Genomic DNA, 10,194 nt, shown 5'->3' on the forward strand with positions numbered 1-10,194 from the left:
AATGAGCTAGCTTTCTTCGTCTCCTGGAAACAGCTGCTGTGACCCGGAATCAAACCTGGGTTGCTGCGGCCACAACACAGAGTACTAACCACTATACGATCACGGCATACCACACACCTAGTGCGTAAAGCATCTGCTCAGACCTGCTAATTTTTTAAAAGCCTTATGCTTGCCTGTCTCGCTGTGTACATTTAAAAGGTCTTCTGAAGCATACATGAACCACAATTCTTTTCAAAATACATTACATTGTCACAGAACTTTTTTTAACGATCATAACACCAAAAAAAGCATTGTTGATAAAAAGCAGCCCCGTAGTCAGCAGGATTTGAACCTGCACGGGGAGACCCCAATGGATTTCTAGTCCATCGTCTTAACCGCTCGGCCACGACTACATAAAAACAGTCCTGTATAGCTTTTATCTGGCTTGTGGCATCAATACAGCCCAAGCAAATGGCAGAACTGCTTGGTCAGGCAAACCTGCCAGTGTTGCTCTCAAAGCAGCACCTTTGCCAGCATAGTCATACTTCCCTCTAGAGATTGCCACCTAGCCCTCCAGTAGCTAAACCTCAATTCCTATGGGAAGAAATTCAACTTGGATATTATCTTAGTATAAGTATACGTTCATTTAGAAGGGAAAGCAGAATTAAGATTGTTGTGGCAAAAATTATTAACCAACCATTATCACTGTGTAAGAGACACAGTCAAACAGTCTCCAACGAAGTAGAACTTCCCCCTCTACATTCCTTAGATACAGGGTCTAGGCTACTAGCCCTGATTTACTGCTAACTAGCCCAAACATATCCCCCTGTACTAAATGACCTCTGACCTGAAGAGGGCAGAGGACCCCACTCAGCCTTTCCCGAGGTGTCTTGGTTCCGCTTTTCAGTTGTAAATACTGTCTCGGTTCAGACATAAGCACATACATAAATCTACAAATGAGAAGACCATGTGGCATTCCTTTGCAATGACTATTACTGATCAATGAGTATTAAAAATTTCTTCAACAATTCCCTGCTTTTTATCATTCAGATTACTCAATCATAATAATAAACAACAAGACAAATTTTAAGTCATATCATCACACTTACACTCTTCATCTCTGATTTTCGCATAAATGATCACTCTCTTAAACATTTGTGAAATAACATTTGGAAAAAGTAAAAAAGCTTTTTTTTTTTTTTTTTTTTTGCTGGATAGTCCCTAAAGTATTAGCAAGCAAGTAAATATTGATCTGAAGCCAGGCTAAATTAGTAAACACTGTCACTGCACTTCCAACATAAAATCAGACCCTCAGTCACCTCAGTATAAATAAGAAATAGTGTACAGATTAAGTAGATAAAACACATCAATTTAACATTTTGGTTATGTCACATCTCTTGGTTATGTCAGCAGGCTATAAAAATACAATGAATAAAAGTAGAATAAAATCCCTAATTTCAAACCCTCTGCTCGTACGTCATCTCGTAACATGGATGACCGCTGCTTATAACCCTCTTTACATATCAAACATTCTCAGAAAGAAAAGACATACCTAATTTTAACATTTCACAGTAGCTCTCGCTACTTGTATCATCATATTTGTGTTCATCATCCTCTGGATAGAATGTCATCTTTACCAATTGAACAGACATCCCTGCTTTAACCAGTCTCTGTACTGAGCTGGAAACACATGTTATAATGCATGGTAAACATAACAATATCGACAGTCCTATCACCACAATTGGTAACACAGTTTGAATCAGCCAATACCCCCATCCTCCCCAGATATTCATAAACCAAGTAAACCATGTACTCTCAACATGTTCTGGCTCCTGTACGGCTTTTCTCATGTGTTCAATTTCATTCGTGATGTTGTCGCTGTAATCTGGAATATTGAAACAAGACATTCGCAACATTTTGCAAACTCCCCCTTTCTCTGCATTTAACATATCAAGAACCAACCTGTTTTGAATGACCGCATCTCTATACTGTTTAATTTCATCATTTATCATTGTCAAAGCATTCTCTGTGCTGTTAGCTATTGCAAATACTGTCCATGCTAGCCCATTTATCTTATTAATTGTTACTGTTGTACCCACCCCTAAGAACAATGACCACCCCACATTTGCTCCAGGCGTCGTCCACGGATCAGATAATGTGTACCCTGCATAGTGCTTTGGTAAAACCCCAGGCAAAATTTCAACATTTATTCTTTGTCTTCCCACCCCAGGTGCCTTGTTTGGCAAATACACAGATATACCCACATTCATCAAAGCTGGATAACAACACCCTGACCATTTCTTTGGCATCCGATGAAATGCCCTGTTGCCACACACCCACACTGCTGCAGGTGAAGTTTCATGTGGCTTGCTGAATGGGCATGTGACGTTGACTTCTTTGTCATTGATGACCGCTGTACAGTTGTCCGCTGTTCTGTCCTTCACGTTGATTCTGACCCTGCAGTCAGACCATCCTGCTTTAAACCGTCTCGCATTGTTCAGACAAATGCACACGTCACCCTGTGTCGCCGTCCCTCTCAGAGGTGGAATCGCTATATCAGTGTGGTTATATTGTTGCACGTGGTCACAGTCGTCCGCAGGTCCCTTTGTTGGTGTGTTTCCTATCTCCAGATCAATCGCAGCTTTAAGCACATCAGTCATTTACTGTGGAATCAGACACTTTGTTTCTTTTGCTGTCACTACAGTCAGTGGGACAGCTTTCCAAGCATGAGACATTTGCAGACAAAGCCAGCAGCTCGTTGATATCTCCAGTTCCTTCTTTTGCAGCATCGCCAGAGCACAGGCCCTGTTCCCTTGACAACTTATCATGGCCTTCTGCACTTCAGGATTCGCTTGACCTTTTCTCGTGTATCCGTTTCCCATCCAAGCCATCTTTTCCTTTGTCTCTTGTTCAAGCTCAGGTGCCTCAAAAGGTTTTGTCGTTGTTGTTGGAGCTGCTTCAACTACAATAATGTCAATTGTCTCATACCAGTCAGTTCCTTCTTTATCCAGTCCGCAGTAGTACCTGCCTTGATCAGAAAGTCTTACTTGTTTCAGCTCCACTCGCATTCCATACATGTTGTTGCTGAGTCTGTGGTTCGTTTGTACTCTGAATCTTCCGTCGTTCCCCTTCTTGTAGTCGTAGTAGTACGCTTTCACGTCGCCCCACTTGCATGGATCTCTGCAGACATAGAAAGGTGAATCCCCCAGCCACCTTTTCGCCTTCCAGCTCTTTCTCCTCAGGTCACGAATCACAACGAAATCGCCAGGCCTGATTTTGTGCAGGAAGGTTTCAGCAACCTTTCCCTGAGCAGCTGTCACCTGAACACAAACATTGGACAACAGAGAAGACATTTCTTTGCAATAATTCAACATGTCATTCTCACACAGATCTGTTGATGGCAGCCTTTGTCTCCCCCCCTCTATTCCCATGAATGGTGGTCTACCAAAGAGTATTTCAAAGAGTATTTTGACTCTTTTTATCATTCTGGTGTACATCAACACAATTGGGAGTGCTTTAACCCATGTGGGCCCAGTTTCCTCACAGCACTTAGCCAATTTGTTCTTGATCATTTGATTCTCCCTCTCAATAGTGCCTCCACTGGCGGCGTGGTAACTGCAGTGTGTTCTCATGTCAATTCCCAAAAACTGACCCACCTGCTTTATTGCTTCATTGACAATGTGTCCCATTGTCCGAGCTGATCTTTCTTGGAATTCCCCATCTCTGAACAATCTCGGTTAAAAGAGCTTTCGCTACTTGTTTCGAGGTTGGGAAGGCCTCAACCCATTTGGACCACATGTCAACCATCACCAGGCAGTATTTCTGTTTCCCACAAGGGGTTAACTCGATGAAATCCATCATCAGATACTCAAAAGGCCCCCCTGTTGGTGGTTGAGATACTATAGGTGTTTTTATCTCTCTTGCCACGTTATGTGTGTTACAAATGACACATCTTTTGCAAACATTTTCAGCAAATATCGTGAAACCCTTTGTAAACCACAATTCTTTCATTTGCGCAACCATCCCCGCTTTTGATACATGGTCTCAACTTTCCATAATGAGGAAAGAAGTGTTTGGGTAAACAAGGCATGCCATCACAGCTCATCCACACATTCTCCTTAAAACTACAGCCAGCCGCCTTCCACTTGTTTTTCTCCTCGCCTGTAGAAAAAGTTTGCATGCTCTGTAAACAAGAAGAAATGTCGAGGTTATTGTCAGATATCAAAGCACACGTAGTTTCTTTTGTCTCCATCGCTGCTGCGGCCTTCACTGCCGCGTCTGCTCGTGCGTTTCCTGTTGAGACTGAACTGTTATCGTTAGCGTGCACTGCGCATTTGCAAATCGCGACCTTGTCTGGTAAAAGAATGGCCTCCAAAAGCTCAGACACAAGAGATGCGTTTAATATTGGATGACCATCTGACATCAGAAATGTTCTGTGCTTCCATAAAGCACCAAAATCGTGTGTTACCCCAAAGGCATAACGCGAATCAGTGTAAATTATCACACATTTGTCTGCCATAAGTTTACATGCTTCTGTTAAAGCAACCAGTTCAGCTGCCTGAGCTGAATAATTTGATGGCAGTTTGCCAGATGTAACGACCTCAAATTCAGTGGTTATTGCGTAACCAACCTTATTCTTTCCTGTTTGTGGATCTTTGGAAGCCGACCCATCCGCAAAGAGGATATTGCCACAATTGTCTAATGGCGTGTCTAATAGATCAGGACGCGGTGTGCACACCTGTTCAAGTGCTGACAGACAACAGTGATGTTTCGCGCCATCCTGCTTTGTGGGGAGAAGGGTGGCAGGATTCAAAGTTGTGCATCTTTTAACAGTTATGTTTGGCATGTCCAATAAAATTGTGTGGTACCTCAGCCATCGGGCTGTAGATAAATGTGACGTTCTCTGTTCTTGCAAAATCATGGAGACTGCATGTGGAACAATCAAAGTTAAATCAGAATATCCCACAAATTCCCTGGATGCCAGTACTGCCAGTTCAGCAGCCGCCACAGACCTCAAACAGTGTGGTAGACCTGCTGCAACTGCATCAAGTTTGGTTGAAAAATATGCCACAGGTCGCAGTCTGTCTCCATGAGTCTGCAAAAGAACAGAAGTCATAAACCCATTTTTCTCATCAACCATCTGAACAAATGGTTTGTTTACATCTGGCAGACCCAAAGTGGGAGTCAGAGCCATTTGTACTTTCATGTTAGCAAATGCCTCCTCGGCTTCGCTTGTCCAAACAAGCTTGTCACATGACCTCAGCCCTTTCCCTGTCATCAGGGCTTGTAAAGGTTGTTCAAGAATGGCATAATTAGGAATAAATGTACGACAATACGCACACATTCCTAAAAATGACAATAATTGTTTTTTCGTAATTGGTTTTGGCACATCTTTTATGGCCTATACACGTTTGTCACAGATGGATTTACTGTTTGGTCTGATAACATGTCCCAAAAACTTTATTTCCTGTTTCACAAACTGCGATTTTGAAAGACTGACTTTGTGTCCCTCTCCTTCTAGGTGCTTCAAAAGGGACACAGAGTCAGTGACACACGTAGCTTCATCACATGCACAGATCAACAAATCATCCACATACTGTAACAAAGCCGTTCCAGCTGTCAGTGTTAAGGGTTCAAGGCTTCTTCGAAGTGCTTCATTATAGATCATCGGGGATTCAGCGTACCCCTGGCACAATCATGTGAACGTATAACCCTTATTGTCAAAATCAAATGCAAACCAAAACTGGGACGCTAAAGAAAGCATTAGCCAAATCCACCACAGTAAAATACATTGCATTTTGCGGAATTTGTGACAAAATTGTGTAAGGGTTTGGTACACGTGCCGCCCTAGCAATGACAGCTGAATTTACAGCCTGAAGATCTTGCACAAATCGCCACTCAGTCGGTGAATTTTTGTCTCTTATTTTCTTCACAGGGAAGATTGGAGTGCGCACTGGAGAATCATGACATGGTATAATTATGTTTATCTTTCAATAAGGAGTCAAAAACTGGCATAATACACTGCAATGCCTCCCATTTGAGGGGGTATTGCGCTTGACACGGTCTGTAATCAGATTTTGCGGTGATAACAACCGGTTCACAGCCTTTGATTAAACCCACATCATATTTGTGTTTTGCCCACAACCTAGGAGGTACTTCTGTCAGAGCAGGGTGAATGTCTGAGACAGAAGCAGCCCCCACCTCATGTTTCTCCACCGCACTCTTCACAATAGCAGTTACAGTTCTCTGTACTTCAATCTCAAAATCACATTTTGACATAAATGCTCCTACACTTTTGCTGTGTTTCACTTCTGCACTTATTTCAGCCCAATCTGTTTCTTTCATGCATTCTCTCAGAAAAGGGCCCAGATCTGCCCACGGCTGCTCTTTGGCCTTGGTCACTGATAAGTGTGGCGCAGTGTCCCCTGCTATCAAATAGAACTGCATTTGTTTTTCTGTCAGGCAAGCTGAGAGCACACACATATTTTCTGTCCAGAAAATCTTATCAAATTTTACAGTCTCATTTTCTACCCATTAAACCACCCCTCCTCATATTGTGGTTCACGTTCAATTACGACATGTGACGTGTGTAAGGCGGGTGCCAGTGAGTCTGGGCTACTCCTCGAGAAAGCAAAAGGCTCTCATGAGAATTAACATCTGAACTGTCTCTTGCATATGGAACAGCAACATCCGAGATGCAATAAACTGTGCAGCTAACACCTCCCTTCTAAAGTCTCTTCATCTCCCTTCTCCTCCTCACTTAAAGCTCACTAAAAACCTATGCAATGTGAAGTGTGTATATAAAAGTAACTATAACATGTTTGGTATCATTTAAAGTTTCTCAGTGCGCCTGGTAAACTGGTCTCATCCTCCCAGCCATAATGAAAAGCAAAAAGAAGTAATAAAATATGAGAACCGTGGTGTGCCCCTTAAAGGTGTGCCCTCCCCCAGATCCTCCATACCTCCTGTATGTAAATCTACAGGAACCCCCTCAACAGGGGACCAAAATCTAATTATAATGACAGACACCACCATTTGGTAAGCATATTGAATTATCTGGGTATTTAAGGAGATGTGAAAAAAGGCTCATGGTTCTCTGTAGTCAGACTGTAGTCAGTTTACTGTGTAATTTATATCAGGTGATTGCAATTTGAATTTCTTATGTTTTGATAAAATGTCTAACTTTGACTTATCACTGTCTAATTGGAATTGATGAATTGATTATGTTACCTGGTCAATAAATTGTCAACATTTGATTTTATTCTGACTGACTCTGACATTGTGTTTCCCAAACAGATTAAACGATTCGTATGTTACCGCAAGTCTGCGTCAGATTAGTGACAACTAATATTTGGCATCAATTCAAGTGTACTTGATTTGCAAAGACAAAAAGGGAATTTCCGTTTAGAACAGCAAATGCTGCTTGACCAATCTAAATTCGGGTGTGTCTTACCTCTGTTTTGATTTGATGTTTCTCCAGATAAGTGTACGTGGGAAACCACGCATGGCCAATCCAAAGCTATTACAAGAGAAGTTATGTTGGTCAACTTACATCTGTAATAGTGGCCGTGACCTCTACTGAAGAAAACGTTAAGTTAAATTCAAGTGTATGCAATTCCATTGGGGCTATACTGAAGTATCTTTGATTGCGTGAACGTGAATGTGACCGATCTCAGGTATATAGCAATTACCTCTGTTTGATGATCCAATACTGGCCGCTTGTGATCGTGAGACCCGCAGTGTAGAGAAAAACATGCGAGGACCTCAAAGCGACATAGTTTCTTAATCTAAACGGGTAAAATACAATGAAAGGAGTTAAAAGAATAATCAAACCTTCGCTCACTTTTAATGATGCTCAGATATCATTAAAACCTTTTTTCATTTATGGAGTCAGATGAAATAATGAGGTAATACATAAGAGAAAATGTATTTCATTTAATCTTGTTGTGTTGCGTAACAAGAAAGACAGTAACACGCAGAGACCTTCACCCGTATTATTGGAGACTGCCATTGGACCGACAAACGGGCTTACACGTGCAATGCAATTGGTCAGGCGTCATATTTTCTGTGTTAAATGACATTGTTCGATCTTTTGCCAATTTCAAGATCATTTTTGCCCAATCATCATTTTTCACACGCTATTCATATGCCCACTGCGGTTCAAATTTAGAACAACATATTTGTGGTTCTTCCTCAATGTTAATCCCAAAGGAACCCCCCGTAAGGGTCAAATTCAATTCACACATTAAATCTCTGGCCATCAGAGGTACCGGACAAGCTGGTGAACACAGAAACGCATGTTTAAATGTTCTCCCCTTCTCCGTCTCACACTCCAAGGGCACTGTGAATTTTTCAGAAATCAAATGGCCCGAGGCCGAAATGTTCTCATGCATTGAACCTGTCAATTTTGGCACACATGGCAAGTCACAGGGTCGTATAGTAGAATGGCTAGCCCCAGAATCTACCAAAAATCTACTAATGTCCCATCAACTAACATTGGATATCTCTGCATTTGTAAAAACCCTGAAATTTTGTACATTCTCAAACATTCATCCAAAACATTATCACATAAAGCTCCATCAGTCACACTCAAAGATTTGCAAGCATTGTCTTCATTGCAGAGAGCAGTATGTAAACCTCGCTGCTCTCTGCTCTGCTTGCTTCAGTCCGCCTTTTTCTTCCCTGGACAGTCTGTAGCCCAGTCTCCCTCTTGTTTGCACAGTTTGCATTTCGTGCATTCTCTGAACTCATGGTCGTCAGTCCCACACAAGCCGCAATTCCACTTCCGCTGGTTTCTGTCGCCTCTCTTCTTTTTGTCGGACCATTTCTGCTGCGGTTTAGATGTGCTGACATTAGATTGTAGTCACACAACTGCCAGCTGAAGATCTTTCTCCCCCTTTGCCTTGACTTTTTCTTTCTTTGTCAGCAGCTGTTCATCTGCGTGCACAGCGTGCGTCAGGGGGGAGGTCAGCCGCCCGCACTTCCATTCAGTGTAACTTGCTTTCACCGCTTGCGCAATCTCAGGTCTCAGTCCATTCAGGAAACAACTTTGCAAACGGCACTCCCACGTACCTGGTTGATTTCCTCTGTCAGCTGGCTCTGTCAGGCCGCTGTTTTCGAAATGTCTCGAAAAGTCTGGTGTAGTAGTCTCAGACAGACTCATCTCTCAGTTGGCAACAGCTGTTGATCATTGCTGTGTCCACACGTGCTGGGAATACCTCTTTCACGGCTTTGGCAAGTTCCCCCACAGCCAACCGATACGTGGTGTTGGTCTCATGTCCCCAGTCTCCATGGTTTCGCCGAATGTCCGCTCTTGTCATCTTTCCGCTCACCTTGTGCCAACTTGTGGCCCCCAGTTTCACGGCCAGCAGTCTTTTCAGTTCCTGTGTGGTGGGACTGAATTCTTGACAAAAGGTGGTTAGTTCATCTGCAAACTTGTCACCTGCGTTGTCATGATTTGGCAGATGGGCCATGGCTTCGTTCATGTCAGTCACCATCCACGGTCTGAAGACCATCATCGGCCCGTCAGGCCCTGCTACCTCTACCATCGGAGCCGTGAAGCTGTGTTTTTCTTGTTTCACTTGTGATCTTCTCAATATCTTTCCCAGTTTGCTGGCCCCTGTGCTGTCTGGATCAGGGGTGTCGGGGATCGTCTCAGAAAAAAGTTAATTCAGGTCTTCTTCACTGTCCGAGTCGAGAGGAGCTGCTTGTGGTGCTTGTCTACTGGTCGGAGAGCAGTCGAGGTCGGGGTTCAGTTTCAGGACTTTCAGCTCCGCCACGGGATAGTGATGATTATACACAGGCTTGGGAGCGTTGTGCTGCTCTTGGCAGGAAGGGAATGGTAAAAAAAGGTCTGGGATCCATTTTATGGCAGCTTTCCCAATCTATTGTGGTCTAGAGAGCAAAGTAATTATTACTAGAATGTTACAATGAGCACATTTCATTTTCATTTTTTCTAACAGATTACATAAGAGCTCTTTGAGTGGAGGACCTATGCATTTACATGAGAATTTCTTATCTTTAAGAAGATTAAGCAGAAATATTCCAGAAAGCCAGCAGAAAAGCAACCTTTCATTGCTCTGATATGGAAGACTCTCTACTCAATATCAAGCATTAACTCTTGAGCTGGCTATTTAAGGCCTCTAAGTCATCTGGGTGTACCAAAGCCACAGCTCCTACTGCCTGACTTGGACCTTTTGGAACAGTGCCCACTTC

At 42.9% G+C, this 10,194-nt stretch overlaps 1 non-coding gene across 1 annotated transcript; it reads right to left on the minus strand.

The window, feature by feature from the left end:
• Nucleotides 1–310: 310 nt before the first annotated feature.
• Nucleotides 311–392, minus strand: trnas-aga (transfer RNA serine (anticodon AGA)). Its single transcript has one exon. It is a non-coding gene; the product is annotated as a tRNA-Ser (tRNA).
• Between the last annotated feature and the right edge of the window lie 9,802 nt (nucleotides 393–10,194).

The sequence above is a fragment of the Xyrauchen texanus genome, chromosome 6 (assembly GCF_025860055.1).
Source record: "Xyrauchen texanus isolate HMW12.3.18 chromosome 6, RBS_HiC_50CHRs, whole genome shotgun sequence".
Classification (NCBI taxonomy): domain Eukaryota; kingdom Metazoa; phylum Chordata; class Actinopteri; order Cypriniformes; family Catostomidae; genus Xyrauchen; species Xyrauchen texanus.